General features: G+C 35.7%; 1 non-coding gene across 1 annotated transcript; it reads left to right on the forward strand.

The window, feature by feature from the left end:
• The first annotated feature begins 5,360 nt into the window (after positions 1-5,360).
• LOC115868188 lies at positions 5,361-5,492 on the forward strand. The gene has a single exon (XR_004045472.1). It is a non-coding gene; the product is annotated as a small nucleolar RNA SNORA84 (small nucleolar RNA).
• Positions 5,493-16,542: the final 11,050 nt, after the last annotated feature.

Below are 16,542 nucleotides of genomic sequence, written 5' to 3' on the forward strand. Positions count from 1 at the left end.
TTTCTACATTTATAGATGATATGAGAATTAATGGAAACAACATTGTAGTTATCTTATCTTCAAGTCACATGCATACTACTGGAAACATTTGTAAAACCCTGGATCTCAGTGCCTACCTGCTGGCTCATAATTGATAATGAATTGTTGAGGTTTCAACAATTGTGCTTTTAACAAATTCATCCTCACCAAAATCTGTGAACCATTGCTTTATTTATTTATTTTTCCATTGCTTTATAAAGACATTGCATTGTTTAGTATACGATCTTTTCTTACAGGAATTTAAAATAATAGTTTCTCTGTTGCTTTCAGTTCTTAAACTTGCCAGTGCTCTCAGGCTCCTATCAAAACCCTTCTGACAGTTTGCAATGTTTCTCTGGTTCCCCCAGCAACATCAAATAGGCCTTAAAGATTTAATGTGTGGCATTATAAACAAAACAAAATTATTATTATTGATAATACAGTCCCATCACTGAATAAATCTTTGAAAATCATCCCGTTTAGGGCCTTTCATTCCCTTCCCTGAAATCATCCTGAATTTTGTTATGTGTGTCATTTGCAGTATTGGTACCTTCGATTTAACGTCTATGATCAAAGTCCTGGATGACACCCTTCTTAGTAACATGATCATGTGGTCAGGGCCTTAGGCTGGCATTTTTTTCCTTATGATCATTATGAAGACTCTGTAACTCCCTTATGTCATGTACCTACTTTGTCATCTTTAACATTAAGGCTCTATAAGGACCGGTCCATCTCTCTTCAGAAGCATGCCCAGTATGACTTGTCTACAGTTACTTCTTTTCTGCTAAGTTACACCATAAGAAAAGAAAACAACAAAAAGGTGTTACTTGCAGTATCTAGTTCCCTTTATCCCATTTGGATGGAGCTTACAACTGAATTCTAGCTCCCGATAAAAACTTCTTATCTAAGCTCTGCTCAGTCTCACATGTCTCAAGGGTTCACAGTTTCTCTCTCCTCAGTATGATGAGAGAGCAGTTTATCTGCCTTTTCAGATTTGGAAAAGAAAGAACAGCTTCTAGGCAGATTCCCCCAAGGGAATACCAATAGACATTATATCTATGATCTTTTAAATTAAGGGAATACCAATAGACATTATATCTATGATCTTTTAAATTTTGTTATCAAAATTATTGTTACACATAGTCTCATAGTTAGAATTCACCGACCATTAGGAGGGACATTAAAAAAGTTCATTGTATTTGTATTGCTAAGTACTGACTTTTACAAGGGATTATAAGATATCAATAAATCTCAGCTCCAGTTACTGTCTCTATGGCAGAGCAGGATACAATGAAATGGGGGCTAACAATAATGAATATGAGAAGAAAATATTCTGAAATTGATTGCACAAATCTTCTTAATACGATTGAACAATTAAATTGTATGAAATGTGTGGTATATACCATTAAGACTATTTTTAAAGACACACAAACAAGTAGCCATGTAAGTGAGGTGTCAGCTAAGCTCACATGTAAGAAGCTCACCTGTGGAATCTAAGGACCTTAGATAACAAAATCCAAGATCAGAGGAGGGAAATGTATGAGAGCTTAAATTCTGAACTCCCAGTTTGAAGAAGGTTATGGAAGATAATGAAAGCCCAGAATCCATTTGGAAAGACCCTGGGGGAAATAAACCTCCGTTGATTTCCCTTGAACCATTCACCAGGCATGTGGAAAAGTCTTGCGTTCAGACAAGTGAATTAATGCAGGCACAGTGAGGTTAAAATTTGACATTTTATTATTTGTTTTCCATTTTAACTCATTCTTAGTTATTTTTTAAAATTATATTTGACTTTTTCTTTTAGGTAGATGCTTTTCTGGTTTTATTTTGCTATTGTTATTGGTGGTTTATGTATGATTTTCTTTATATGAAATTCAGGAGAGACAAATCTATAGAGACATTGACTATATCAGGGGTTTACAAGCTGTGAACCTTACTCGGTTCTTTTACTACATACGTATGTCTCTGAAGTAAAATAAAATATGAAAATAAGCTATCAGAGTTTCATTTAAAGGTTATTATTTATATAATGGTGATTTTAATTGTTTATAAAAATATATTTATGGATCTTGAATATTTTTAAAATTATTGTTAAGGACAGGATTGGCTTGTCCATCTCAAAAGCTGACCTACCACTGAACTAGATGAATAGCACCTTAGGGTTATGGCAGAAGAAGTCAAGGCGATAAGGGGAGCTAATAAAGAGTACACAAATTAAGAAGATGGTTTATAACTAATTGTGGTGATGATTGTGAAATTTAAAAATATATATTCAAAGATCGAATTGCACGGTATGTGACTTATATGTCAAAACCCCCTTTTTAAAGCTAAAAATAAAAATTTTACTGCTCCCTGGTGCTTCTTGATTGTAATCTAATGAAAAAGTTCCGCTAAGATTTTCTTTGACTGTGCTGCTGGATAAATTTGAACAATCAACATTTCAGGAAATTAACATAAAGTATGAGCCACCTAGGAATCCCATACCACAATATTAAATAGGACTAAATTCAAATGCCTCATAGCTACAATACATTATTCTGGGGAAGCAACTTCAAGGTAATTAAAGGACAAAGTCAATCATAAGTGAAAGCCATCTATATCTTGTTATTGGAGACATCCCTAAATGAACATTAAATTAGTTTGTTTTATAGCATAGCATAGGATGGTAGAACAAGGAGGGATTTAAGGTAATTTATTACAACATATTTATCTTAGAGAACAGGAAAATGAAATAAATCGCATGATTTTCCCAATGTTACAGAATTAGTAAATTATATTTCTCCGTAAATGTTGCAAATATATTTTTGGAACTCAGAATAATTAAGGTATGCAAAACAATGTGTATAATCCAGGAAACGAACAACACAGAAGTGAATTCATAAACTGAAATAGCAGCCAGAGAAGACTGGAAATATTTTCAAACTCATCATTCCCACTCCTGGGTGTATAATCTGTGAGGACTAATAGCAGAGAAATGTGTAGACATATGCTTACCTATATTCATTGCCACATTATTCCCAATAGCAAAAAGATGGGAACAATTTAAGTGCCCATCAGCTGAAGAATGCAAAAACAAAATGTGGGTATAGCGGAATGTATAAAAAACCTGCAGCTATAAAGAATAATCAAGAGACTGTGAATTATATGGATAAATCTGGAGGACATTAATCTGAGTGAAACAAATCAAGCACTGAAGAACAAATACTGTATGATCTTACTTTTATAAAAAGACAAAAATAAGTATGAAAATTGGTATAAACATTTTCTCTTGGTTACCAGAAATGGGAGGGAAAGGGGATGACTGTCTAGATAGTGAATGAACAGTGAAGTAAGCCAAACTTAATCATGGTAAAGGATGACATTATCAAACATACAAAAATAAGGGGTATTGTTGGGGAAATGCTGCGCTTTGGGTTTAAAATGGTTGGTTATTCTAAAAACTATACACTTCCTAGTATTATTCTGTCACTCATATAGCTACCTATTGCTTGGCTGAACATTGGGAAAGGGGATACATTCAGTTTGGGATATTAGTGAGGGCTAAGGACCATAGCAAAGTGGTGGCTAAGGAACATAGTCTTGGGAATTCTACCATCTGTAAGAGATCAGTAATTGTGGTAACCATTTTTATGATTCTGAGGTGATTCATTTGAGAGCAATTGGTATTAGTAACTGGGCACAATTTGGTTCTTCTGGTCTCAGGGTCATGGAGGCTGATGCTCACTTGGTTCCTTAGTCCACTGGACTAATTGTTTTTATCTCGTTTCAATTGTCTTCATTCTTCTTTGCTCCATAAGAGAAGAAGTCATTAGTTGCACTTTCTAGTCATTAGATGGCTCGTCCTAGTTTTAAGACACCAGTCCTTGCTCACCACAGTAGACTGTGCACTGTGTTAGCCAATTGAATTGGTGTCTTCTGAGACTATGATTTTGAGCCTCAAGACTCACCTGAGAAAGGTTAGTACAGACGAATGACTGGAAAACAGGAAAGGTAAAGAATAAGAGGGACAGGTGATGGTATAGTGTGAAGAATAAAATTGAGATGGAAAGATGTGCATGAATTGTTTCAGGGAAAAGTGATGGACTCTATAAATGTTCAGCCAATTTATAATGACTTTTTTGTTTGTTTGTTTGTTATTAAAGGCACAGTATTGGTAAATTTATACAATTTTAAAACAACAGCTGTACCAACTAAAAGTAGGTGAATATTTACATAGATAAATATGTGTGTGTTTGAAGGTAGATGTGTATACATAAATGAGCATATATGTGTGTCTGTGGCTATAAGTGTGCTTGTGAGTGTTGCACATATATTCAAACACATAAAAACACATAGGGGGATAAACACATAGTATCTCTAAGACATAGTAAAACACATCAGAGGATTGGTTTATTGAATTTGATGGTTTTAGACTATTGTCCAATGGGGCATCTCAGTCAATAAGCACAGAACTGTTAATGAAGTGTATATTTTGCATCCTTGTTGGATAAATAACTTATAAAGTCTTAAAATATTACAATTGGCCCTCTAAGGCACGGCTTATTATATCTACTTGTCTGGAGCAAAATCGAAGGAAGCCAAAGACTCAAAGAAAAAAAAAAACAGTCTATAGGAACAATTGCTAATAGGAACCACAGCCTAAATCCTGTCCAAAGACCAGAAGAGCCAGGTAGTGCATCGCTATCCCTATGAACGTTCTCATTGGAAGTCATAGCAGATAATCATTGGGGCAAAATTGTAGCAGAGAACACAGAATTTTAAAATAAAAAAGAAAACCTATTATTGCTGGACAAACAAAGACCTGAAGAACTCCAATACTATTGCCCTGAAATACCCACTATACTTTTAACTAAAAGAACTCTAGGAGATCATCTTTCAACTCGATAGATTGGCTCATCAATTGAGTGCTATTACACCTGGGTAGTGGGGAAAAAAAGATTAATGGGAGCTACAAGAGATGCTGATTGATATGAAAGCACATTATAAAGTTTAAAAATAAATCATAAATACTATAAAAAGTCACTAGAATTTTTATAAATAATGCATTCAATGTTAAAGGACAAAATAAAATGCAGATGGAAATTTAGAGATACTACACAGAATACAGAGAGAAAAATAAATAAAATTAGAAACTGTAGAAATAACAGCATATAAATTAAAAAGTATATAAATATAAACAAAATTAACAGAGTACTTTAAATTTTCTTGAAAGAGGCAATTAAATAATTTATAGTTAAAATTTAAAAATGAATTATTTTTGTTGTCATCTCTAAAGTAACAACACAATAATTAATGAAAGTGTTTAGCTGGCATATACTAGAAGGTCACTGTTAGAACAATAAGAAATGGTTGCTGGATGCTGTTGTTCAAGTACAGCTTTCCAGTCGATGGCCATGGGCCAGAGCGATACGGTGATGTACGCGTGGGGGCTGTTCCTTTTCAGCAGCCTCCATAGCCCAGTCACTGGTACATGGAAAAAAAAAAAGAAATAGCTATAGAACAAGAGCAAAAAGTAAAAAGGCAATGCAAGGAAAGTATACAAACTCAAGGATAATAATGTGCATATTATTTATTAATGAACTTGAAAAGTAAAGGTTATTTTATTAAATTAAAGTAATCCTTTAATTTAAAAAATTAAATTAATTTTATTAAATTAAAGTAATACATTAATTTTTCAAAACCTGAAATATAAAGATATGGAGGTGTTTGGAGAAAATGAGCAGAAATAAATCTGTCAGAAAAACAAACACATCATAATATTGAACCACTATATGAATATACTACACTAACACAAAACAAAGTAAAACTTGGCTTAAAAACATTAGTATAAACACACCGGAAAAGTTCATTCTAATTAAGTTTCAATTACAAAATATAAGTAATAATTCAAATTTTGTGTTTGTCTAAGCCTCATGGAATATTTTTTTTTTTGGCAAAACAAAAAATAAAAATAAAATCCCTGATCGTTCTGGGAATATTCACAATGATTAGTAAATATCAAATACTTCAACCTTGCTCATTTCAAGATCATTGAGCAGCTGTACAACATTCCAAAACGACATCAATTGCTGTATAAAGAACACAGTGTCCCTGGACTGTAGAATACACTTTTCCCCCAAATGCGTATTTGTTCACAGGCTGAACAATGAAGGAAATTTTCAAAAATATAAAAGACTAAAACCACACATAGTAAGACCATGGTGGACTTAAAGTAGACATCAATCATTAAGAACAAGGAAGAGGATGGAATGGGGGAAGAAGGCTGGGAGAGCAGAGATAAGGGAAAAGAAGGTGGGAGAAGGAGAGAGATTCATTTTCTCTTCCATCTTCTTCCTTATCCTGCTCTGTGAATTCTTGTAGTATATGTTTTTCATTTATTTATTTTTCTTTCAGCCTATTGCTATGCTTTAAACCTTCTAATAAAGCTATAAAACAACTTGTATTACATCTCTCAATAGTAGAATGTTTCAGATATTCCTTGGGCTGTAATTTTCCTGGATCACCTTTTTTTGTTTTCCCCCACTAATCAGAAACAATAACTAACCCTCTAAATCCAGCACACTTTTTTGAGACTTCTCTATCTAATATTTTGGAAATTTCATTTGCTTCTAGTGATGAACATGCCTCTCTCTTGCTTACTCTCATTCCTTCTCTCATTGAAACACTGCGATGCTTTCACAGGAAAGAGAAAATACATGTAAAGTAGAATGATGTATCATTTTTTCACTTACATTACAACATTTCTGGCAGCGAAAGGAGGAACTGATAATAATTATTAGACTAGGAAAGCTGGTAAAACAGGGACTTTTCTGGGCATATTAAAATGATTTGTTATGCTAATGATGGTAGGCCAGGTTGACTAGAGAAATAAATCCAGTGATACTCATATATGTGTAAGCAAAAGCTTTATATCAAGAAGTAATTATATATATATAAAGCTTAGCCCAGTCCACCTTAAGCATATAAGATCAATACTCACCCATAAGTCTTCAGACTCATGCTGCCACATACAATGATGCAGAATGCAGGACGATCACAGGCCGGTGGGTACAAAGTCTCGTGGATCCAATGGTGGTAGCTCTGGCAGCAACCAGGGTCAGGCAGCAGGAAGGTGAAGGCAGGGAGAAAGAGAGATTCCCAGGGCCCTCCTTTGGAGAAGGCCATGGCCACAAGGAGTCACCATCAGGCTGTGACTGATTGACAGATTGAATAAAACCCCTACACTTTTATATATCTTCAGATTGACATGAAATTATGTAACTACCATAATGTAAAGTCATTTCATATGTCTAAAAATGTCTGTATTTAAGAGTTTATTTGGATAAATAATTCTAAACCCAAAATAATTTTACAAATATATATATCACCTCAGTGTTTTATAGCTTTTTACTTTTGCATTAAAGTTTAAAACATTGCTATTGAGAGTCTATAGCTTTTTATTCTTCATTCAATATAGTTAGGTCATAACCCCTTTTCTTCCATACTTAGGAGAAAAAAACAGTGTCTTATTAATAGTGAGGAGTCAATGTACCTTTCCAGGACTAAAAAATGAAAACAGAACCAAAAAATTTACTCCCGGATTTACCTGAAATCAGTTAAATTTAGTTAACCATTACTACAGATTTGTAAAGAAGAGAAAAGGCAATTCTGATTTGATGTATTCAATTCATGAAGAAAAAACTAAAATGCCAAGAAAAATTTGCCTCTATGCATTACTGGCCACAGCTGGTACTCTGGATCTTCACTTCTGGAAAGGCTGTCATTCCAGATAATGGTTTAAAGAAAAAAAAAGATCAGTAAGATACATTCCAAATGACATGGAAGTTATAGAAGTAGAGTCAGAAATCAATCTCTAGGAAATCTTCACAGTACTGAAAACAAAGCATACATTTTGTTCTTATATATTTTTTATTTTTAGCCTCAGAATATCACAATTTCTTGGAAAAGAATGTGAGAAGAATATGTTCCTATTTATGGAATTTGAATGATTGCTTTCTATTCCTTTTCCCCTCATAAAAATGACTTTGAAGTTTGAAGGGTGAAAGAAAAGCCATCTAAATGAACTCTGATGGCTAACTACAGATCTCATGGAATTCAAAACTCACTGGGGAGGATTATATATAATGTCCTTGTAAAAAAATTACCTTGGAAATGTTTATCAGAAAAATGATATTAGTTGGTGTATGCCATTTCTCTTTAGGTAAAACTTATTATTTTTTAATGTTCAAGATATAAAATCAAACTCACTGCCATCGAGCCGCTTCTGACTCATAGATATTAGAAATGTAATAATTGATAAATTTGAACCTTGTGTTGTAGGCTGGACAGGATGGAGTAAAGGAGGAATATGATGGTTAAAAGGGAGGAAGGAAGGAAATGGAACCTGGTTATTGAAAGTTTTATTGTGTTATAATTTGAAAAAAAAAGCTCTAATGGTGCTGTTAGGTAAATACTGGGTTGCTAACTACAAGGTCAGCAGTTCAAGCAAAGCCAGCTTCTCTGCAGGATAAAAATGAGATTTCTGCTCCCATAAAGGTATACATACTGCCTCAGAAACCCTACATAGTTTCGCTGGGTCAGAATTGATGTGATGGTAGTGGATGTCGGTTATCTTCATTTAAAGAAGTCCTCATTACAGTTCAAACCCACCTGTAGCTCCACTGGAGAAAGAGGAGACCACCCCCATCAAAGTTTACAAGCTTGAAAACTCATGGACTAGTTCTACCCTATCATAAAGAGTTCCTAACAACGCACTCTTCTCATGGAAAGAGTCTCAGTGGTACATTGGTGCATTAGTCCGGGTAGACTAGAGAAACAAATTCAAGGACACTCATATTTGTATAATAAAGAGCTTTATATAAGAGAACGATTGCATATTGAGAAAACATCCAAGCCCAGTCCAGATCAAGTCCGTAAGTCCGATATTAGCTCATATGTCAGACATGTCTATAAATTCCTCTTCAGACTCATGCAGCACATGCGATGGAAGATCACAGGCTAGTGGGTGAAAAATCTCGTGGCTCCAACAGCAGTGCAAGCATCTCAACGCTGGCATGGGTCTCCACAAAGCACAGAGAGTGTACCAGGCTCCAGTGAGCAATTTTTCTCCTTTGTGCCTCCCAATTAGGCCATCAAGTTGCGACCTGATTGACAGACTAGACTCCACCCCTTCTTCAAGTTGACAGATTGTGTAACTGCCACAGTTTGTTCAGTGCTCAATTGTTAATTTATAGGTCTGCAGTTAGACTTCACCAACCGTTTCATTGGGAAATGATGTGTCAGTCAACTCCCATAAAGCTTATCATCCAGAAACCCAATAGGGCAAAGATTAATAAAACTTTAAACAACGTATCAACAATTTCAGTACATAGACCTTGTTTCAATAGGATCTTGATTTTACAAAAACTGAAAATAAATGAGATAATTTGGAAATCTTGAACAAAGGATAGGGTTATTTCAAGTAAGAATATTAACATATTAATATTAAGATATTGCTTTTCTGGCAGGGTTCAGCTTTTGGAGTTAAGGTTCTGAATTATCTATGATATTTTGAGGTGCATCTTGAAATATTTACTGATGCTATGATGTATGTTTCAAAATAGTTCAAGGAGGAGAGTAGAAAAGTTAGTAGATGTATAGTGGAAAGGAAATAATTCATGGTTTCCTTATTTTTTTCATGGTTTTCTTATTATTGAATTTGGATAAACAGAAGTGTACCATATTATTTTCTATACTTTAAATGTATGATATTGTCCTTATGAAACTATTTTTTAATTTAACCAGAATTTTAAAAATTGAATGAAAAATGTGCATAACTTTTTACATTATCTAATTAATTTGTTATTGTCTAGTGTTCCATAACTACTCATTTTTATTTGATGAGTCATATTTATCAAGCCTTTGTAAAGTATTCAAATGAGTTTTAATTAAAATAATAACTCTTATTTTCATGTTAACATTTAGGGATTTAATTAAATTATATAGTGATCATAAACATAAAAGTAAAACAAATGTTTCAAGAAAATACACAGCTAATCTTTAGTAGGCAAATAACTGAACTACCAGAAAATTATTCAGGAAATTTAAAGGGTATTCTACTGGTCATAGACATTCACTGACTGAGCTTTAATAAGTATGTTTTTCAGAGGGAATCAAGATAGGTAATCTGATAAACTAATGGAACACAATAACTACTATTTTCCTCCCCCTGAGATCTCACAGAAAGACACTGAGTGACAAGGAGTGAGTGACACAGTGGCTGCAACAGGAAGCTCAAACATGACAAGTATGAGGATGCCCAGTGAAGGGCACTGTTCCCTTCTTTGTGCTTAGGGTGGCTATAGGGCAAAATGGACTTGATAGCTCCTAAGAATACAAATTCAAAAATCAGTTGGTATCTTTCTGCTAACATGACCTTTTATAAAAATACAAAGTTCTTTGATGCTACAAGAGTCCAGTTAAGTGGTATCTCATAAAAAAAAAAGGCAACAAGGTGAGCATCACACATATATAACCCCAGCAATTTTCAGTTTGCGGTTACCTCTGCTCGAACTTCATGTGTTTTCATCACCCATCAGTTATTTGGAAGGTTGTTTATTCTAAATGAATATTGTTTCATGTTTGTAAGGGAAAATTGTAGCTAAATGTTTCATTGTCCCCCCAGTCTGTAAAAGAAGCACAATTCTATTGCTTTGTCTTGCTCATAGTCATCAAATCATTACTTTTGCATACATTGCCATTATTTCTGCTTTCATTTAAATGACAGTAAATGAAGTTTCATTAAACCACAAAACTACACATATTTTTATTTTGCCCGAAATATGTACATTCCTGCACTGTAAATGCTGTTTCTGGTTATAGATGTTAAATTTCATTTGTAGTTGGAAAATAATCCAATTAAAATGATATTCCTTTAGAAATTAGCCATGATATTCAATAAAAATTTGATACAAAAATATAGGAATATATTAAATCATATATAACATGGAGTGGTGCATATATTGAAAAACTCATACAAATTCAATTATTTTAAAATGAGAAATAAAAATTTCAGAAGAAAAGAATTCATGCAAGTATAAAAATATAGCAAGATAAAATATATTGTTTTTGCTTTTATGAGGTGCTAGTCGAGTCAGTTCCTCCTCACAGTGACCCTGTGTACAACAGAACAAAGCACGACCGGGTCCTGAACGATTGTTCCTATGTTTGAGCCTCTTGATGTCCTTTTGTAGGGACATATCCAGTGTATGTGAGATGTCAGCACCATAATACAACACATCGATTCTTTTGTCCTCCTGATTCAATGTCCAAAGTGCATGTATACAAAACAAATGAATATACCATGGCTTGGATCATGTGCACCTCAGTCCTCAAAGTCACATTCATGGCTTTCAACAAATTTAAGGAAGTATTCTGCAGTAGATTTACCCAATGTGATAATTAGGTTTTTTTGTGTCAACAAGCCCCACCTAGTAGGAACATGTTGGCGGAGTTTAGCTAGCTTGTCAATCAGGTTGCGGCTTGACTGGAGGGCTGTTGAGATAAATTGCTCTCTGGAGACTGGCCTCCCTCTCTTTTTGCTTCAATTTTTGATGTTGACTCACTTGGATTGCTGGAGGAGCCACAAGTAGACCTGTGCCAGTGCTGACATGCTTCCACTCTCATTGAATCCACAAGACTCTTCACCCACTGGCCTATGATCTTCCTGCATTTGTCATCATTGGTTGTGACTGAGTCCAAAGAGGAATTTATGGACTAGTATCAGGCTTATCGAGTAGTATTGGACTTATGGACTTGATGGGGACTGGCTGGGATGGGATGTTTGAAGCTCTCTCTTACACATATATGAGTATCACTGGATCTGTTTCTCTAGTCAACCTGGCCTACCACACCCAATATAGTACATTGCTTGATCTCTTACTGCTTCTTTTGTGAGCACTGATTGTGGATCCAAGCAAGATGAAATCCTTGACAATTTCAATGCTTTATTCATTTATCATAAGCTACTATTGGTTCATTTGTGAGGATTTCAGTCTTCTTGACATTGAGTTGTAATCTACTGTATACTGAAGGCTTGAATTCTTGATCTTCATCAGCCAGGACTTCAAGGTCTTCTCACTTTGAGCAAGCATACCACGGGTTCTTACTAGCATTTCTCCAATCCTTATACTGCGTTCTTCTTCCTATAATTCAGTTTCTCTGTTTACTTGCTCAGCATACAGATTGATGGACCACAACTCTATTGCACAACTTCCTTGATTTTAAACCATGCGTTATTTTCTTGTTCTGTTTACACAACTATCGCTTGATCTATGTACAATGTTCCACGTTAACACAATGAAGTATTCTGGAATTCCCACCCTTTTCAATGATATCCATAGTTCATTATGGTCCACACAGTTGAAAGCCTTTGCATAGTCAATGAAACATCAGTCAGCATTTTCCCGGTATTCTCTGTTCTCTGTCAAGATCCATTTGACGTCAGCAACTATATCTCTTGTTTGGCATCCTCTTCTGAATATTGCTTAAAACTCTGGTAGCTCTCTGTTAATGTACTGCTGCAACCATTATTGGATGATCTTCAGCAAAATATTACTTATGTATGATATTATCATATAGTTTATGAATTCTGGTCACCTTTTTGGGGGAATGAATACAAATATAGGAGTCTTCTAAACAGACGACCAGGTAACTATCTTCCTAATTTCCTGGCAGAGATGAGTGAGTGCTTGTGTTAGTCCAGGTAGACTAAGGAAACAAATTCATAGACATTCACATGTGTATAGGAAAGAGCTTCAATACAAGAGCAATTGAATATTGAGAAAACATCACAGCTCAGTCCAGATCAAGTCAATAAATCCGATATTAGCCCATATGTCTAATACCAATCTATAAAGTCCTATTCAAACTCATGAAACACATGCATTGACATGAATGCTGGAAGATCACAGGCCCGTGATTGGGAAGTCTCGTGGATGCAGTGGCGTTGTAAGCATCTCAGCCCTGGCAGAGGTCTGCACATGGATTCTCCAGCTCCAGAGGTCTAGTGTAGTTCCATGTGTCTTGTCAGTAGAGCATCACTCAGGGAGTCAGCATAGAGCAAGAGTATCTTTTGCCTCCAAGAAGGAAAAATCAAGAGTGCCTAGAATTCTATGGAGAAGGCCATGGCCACACAGAGGTGTCATAGGCTATATCCTGATTGACAGGCTAGACTCCACCCCTACACCCTTATTCCTCGAATTGACACCAGATTATGTAACTACCACAGACCACCCCCTGTCAATTTGACACCTTCACATAACATTTTAGCCATATATAATTTTCAAACAAACAATAATAAAATCTTATCTATACCTAATAGGATAAAACTAAAATGCATACAATTAAAAAATGTGCCACCCTCATTTAAATATAACATTCTATCAGTGAACAAAGCAAAACAAATCCTATGCTTTACAGTTGCAGTTAAGTAACACCTACGCCTTAATCCTATACTCCTAAGAATATATTCCTCCACCTATGAAAGTTTGTAAGCCAGCCACTTCATGCCTTTATCCTTCCCATTTTGGGTATCCAGTTTTCTATACTGCTCACTTATATCAACCCTAGGCTCTAAGGAGATAATCATATTCTTTGATGTGAAGAATTGTCATTCCAGCTGGAACCTTGTGAATTCCACACCCATAAGCAAAGTCAAATCATGACAGGTCATACATAAAGTCTGCAGCAATATGCACCAGTTCAGAGGCTAGAAAATCTCTTCATTTGGTCGGGTTCTGGTCAACTCAATGTGGGCTGCCTCACAGCCTCACCTAGGTGTCCAATGGTCGCCTTGCCTTTAGACCATGCCCTCATGACAAATTCTCAACAAGCCTAGCGCCCTTGTGCTAGGTCATGAACTTCAGACCAGTCAACTGGCTCTCTTCTTCCCCTCTAGTTCCTGTCAACCAAGTCTATGGGTCTCAGTGGCTAGATGCAACCCATCACTTTATTGCTGTGTTTCTCCCACGTCCACTCAACAAGTAGATCCAGGTGGTTCTCTAGCAAGCATTTCAGTTTGTAATAGGCTCACTTTAATGTTCAGTCCTAAAGAGGAGGTTTCTTCATGGTTCCCGTTTTTTACCCACCTTCTAACAAAAACCACTAGAGTTCAAACTTCAAAAAGCCGGAGTTCCTTTTTTGTCAATCTGTCCACAACAGCCCCATAAGCAAGACTCTTCAAATACAAACATCAGATTCTGTAACTACCACAGACCCATTCTGTTGGGTCACTTTCTTTGAAATGGATACAAATATGTAACTAGCTTCCAATGATTCATTGGCTTGTGGAAACATTTTAATTGGTGTTGTATGAATTCCTGTAGCCTTGTTTTTGGCTAATTCCTTCAGTCAATTTGGACTACAGTGCTATTGGTTCTTACTCATAGGCTGCTTCCTGGAATTGTTAACTGTCGACTAGTTCTTTTTGGTACAGTGACTGTCTGTATTCTTTTCACCTTCCTTTGATGCAGCCTGAATCTGTTGAAACAGTTCAATTGGTATTGCATCAATAGCCAAGATCCGTCTGACATCAGCAGGGATATCCCTTGCACAGTATCCTCTTCTGAAGGTGGCCTAAGCCTCTGGCAGCTCCCTGTCAACGCACTACTGCAACCATTGTTGGATGATATTCAGCAACATTTTACTTGCATGTGATATCAATGTTGTTGTTTTGCAGTTTGAGCATTCTGTTGGGTCACTTTCTTTGAAATGGATACAAATATGGATTTGTTATTTTTAGATAATATCTTCAGTGAAATTTGGATTTATTCCTTCAGCAAAATTGGTTCTTATTGATACCTGAAATGGTGGGATATTGACTTGTTACAGTGACTCTGTGTATTTTTTCCATATTCTTTTGATCCTTCCTAAGTCATTCAATATTTTCCCCTACAATCTTTCAATACTGAAACTTGAGACTTGATTGTTTTCTTTATTTATTCTAATGTAAGATATACTGAATGTGTTCTTCCTTTTTAGTTGCCTAACTTTAAGTCTTTGCACATTTTATTGTAATATGTACAATGTCTTCTTGAGCTATTCTTTGAAATATTCTGTTCAACTCTTTTACTTCATCATTTGACCATCTGTCACCTGCCTCTATAATGACGTCCATCCACCTTGATCTTTTCTTTCTCCTCTACCTTTTCAAGGACTTTTTCTTTCTTCTTGTATGAGGTTCTTGATGTCACCCCACAGTTCACTCCACAACTCATCTTCTGTCGCTTAGTCAAAACCAGTATTTCAAATGTTGTCTTAAGGTGTTCTCACAATTCATTTGTAAGAATCTTAGAACTTGAACAGCATTCATTACAAATATTTTTGGAAGAATCAATCAGTTGATATCAAAAGGACAGCTTTTGCCCGAGGACAAATTTTGGAACTTTTAAGAAAAAAAAGAGAAAGGGAAATAGAAAACACAGGAGTAAATGGTATTACATTGTACGAATTGAAATGTGTTAAATGAATCTAACACGTATAGATTATTGAATGTAAAATTATTTGGTGTAAACTTTTATACAATTTACAACAAAAGTAAAATAAAATAAATGAAAAGGGAATATGCTTAAAAATGTGAAAAAATTGTTAAATTTAAATAAAGGCTATCCTTTAGTGAACAGGATTTTGGGTTAGGTTGTGTTGCAAATAGAGGCAAACACAGTGATGCTTCTTCAAGGGGGTACTCCCCACACACACCAAATGGGGGAAAGCTCCAGAGCCTGAACATTTGTAGTACGCATTTTTCCCTGCTCGGCAAGCATCCAGCCACTGAATTAATGCACCCAGTGGTGTCTCCTTGGAAGGTTCTCTCTGCTCACAGAGAAGTTTTTTCATGAAAGCAATTTCTCTGAACCTCATTTTTGTGCTGGTCAATTGAAAGAACAGCATGCGACTGTGAAATTTTGTTTCCTGCTCAGGAAAAATTGATGCAGAAACTGTTGTGATGATGGACACGGGTTACCAGGACAGCACTATGGGAACAACTCAAGGGTATGAGTGGCTTTCATGTTGCAAAAAAAAAAAAGGTGAAATGTTGATTAATGACAAACCTCATTCTGGATGACCATCAACTTCCTGAACAGATGACAATGCCAACTCATAGTGCATTTGAAGTTCATTCCACCAGGTTAGACTGTTAATCAAGCTTTCTCTCTAGAGGTTCTTAAAATATTGTGTAACTGTGTGGCACAACAGGCCTGATTTGTGGCAGACGCGGGGCTGGTTTTGCCACCAGAACAATGCGCCTGCTCATGCAGCCATTTCAGCAGGTCAGACTGTTAATCAAGCTTTCTATTTAGAGGTTCTGAAAAGATAATGTAACTGTGTGGCACAACAGGCCTGATTTGTGGCAGACGCGGGACTGGTTTTGCCACCAGAACAATGCGCCTGCTCATGCAGCCATTTCAGCATGCCAGTTTTTGGCAAAAAGAAATGCAGCATGCCTCTCTTACCCCACACACTTTACTCACCTGATCTCACTCCCTG

The sequence above is a fragment of the Echinops telfairi genome, unplaced genomic scaffold (assembly GCF_000313985.2).
Source record: "Echinops telfairi isolate 266 unplaced genomic scaffold, ASM31398v2 ScPeMD7_7;HRSCAF=31, whole genome shotgun sequence".
NCBI lineage: Eukaryota > Metazoa > Chordata > Mammalia > Afrosoricida > Tenrecidae > Echinops > Echinops telfairi.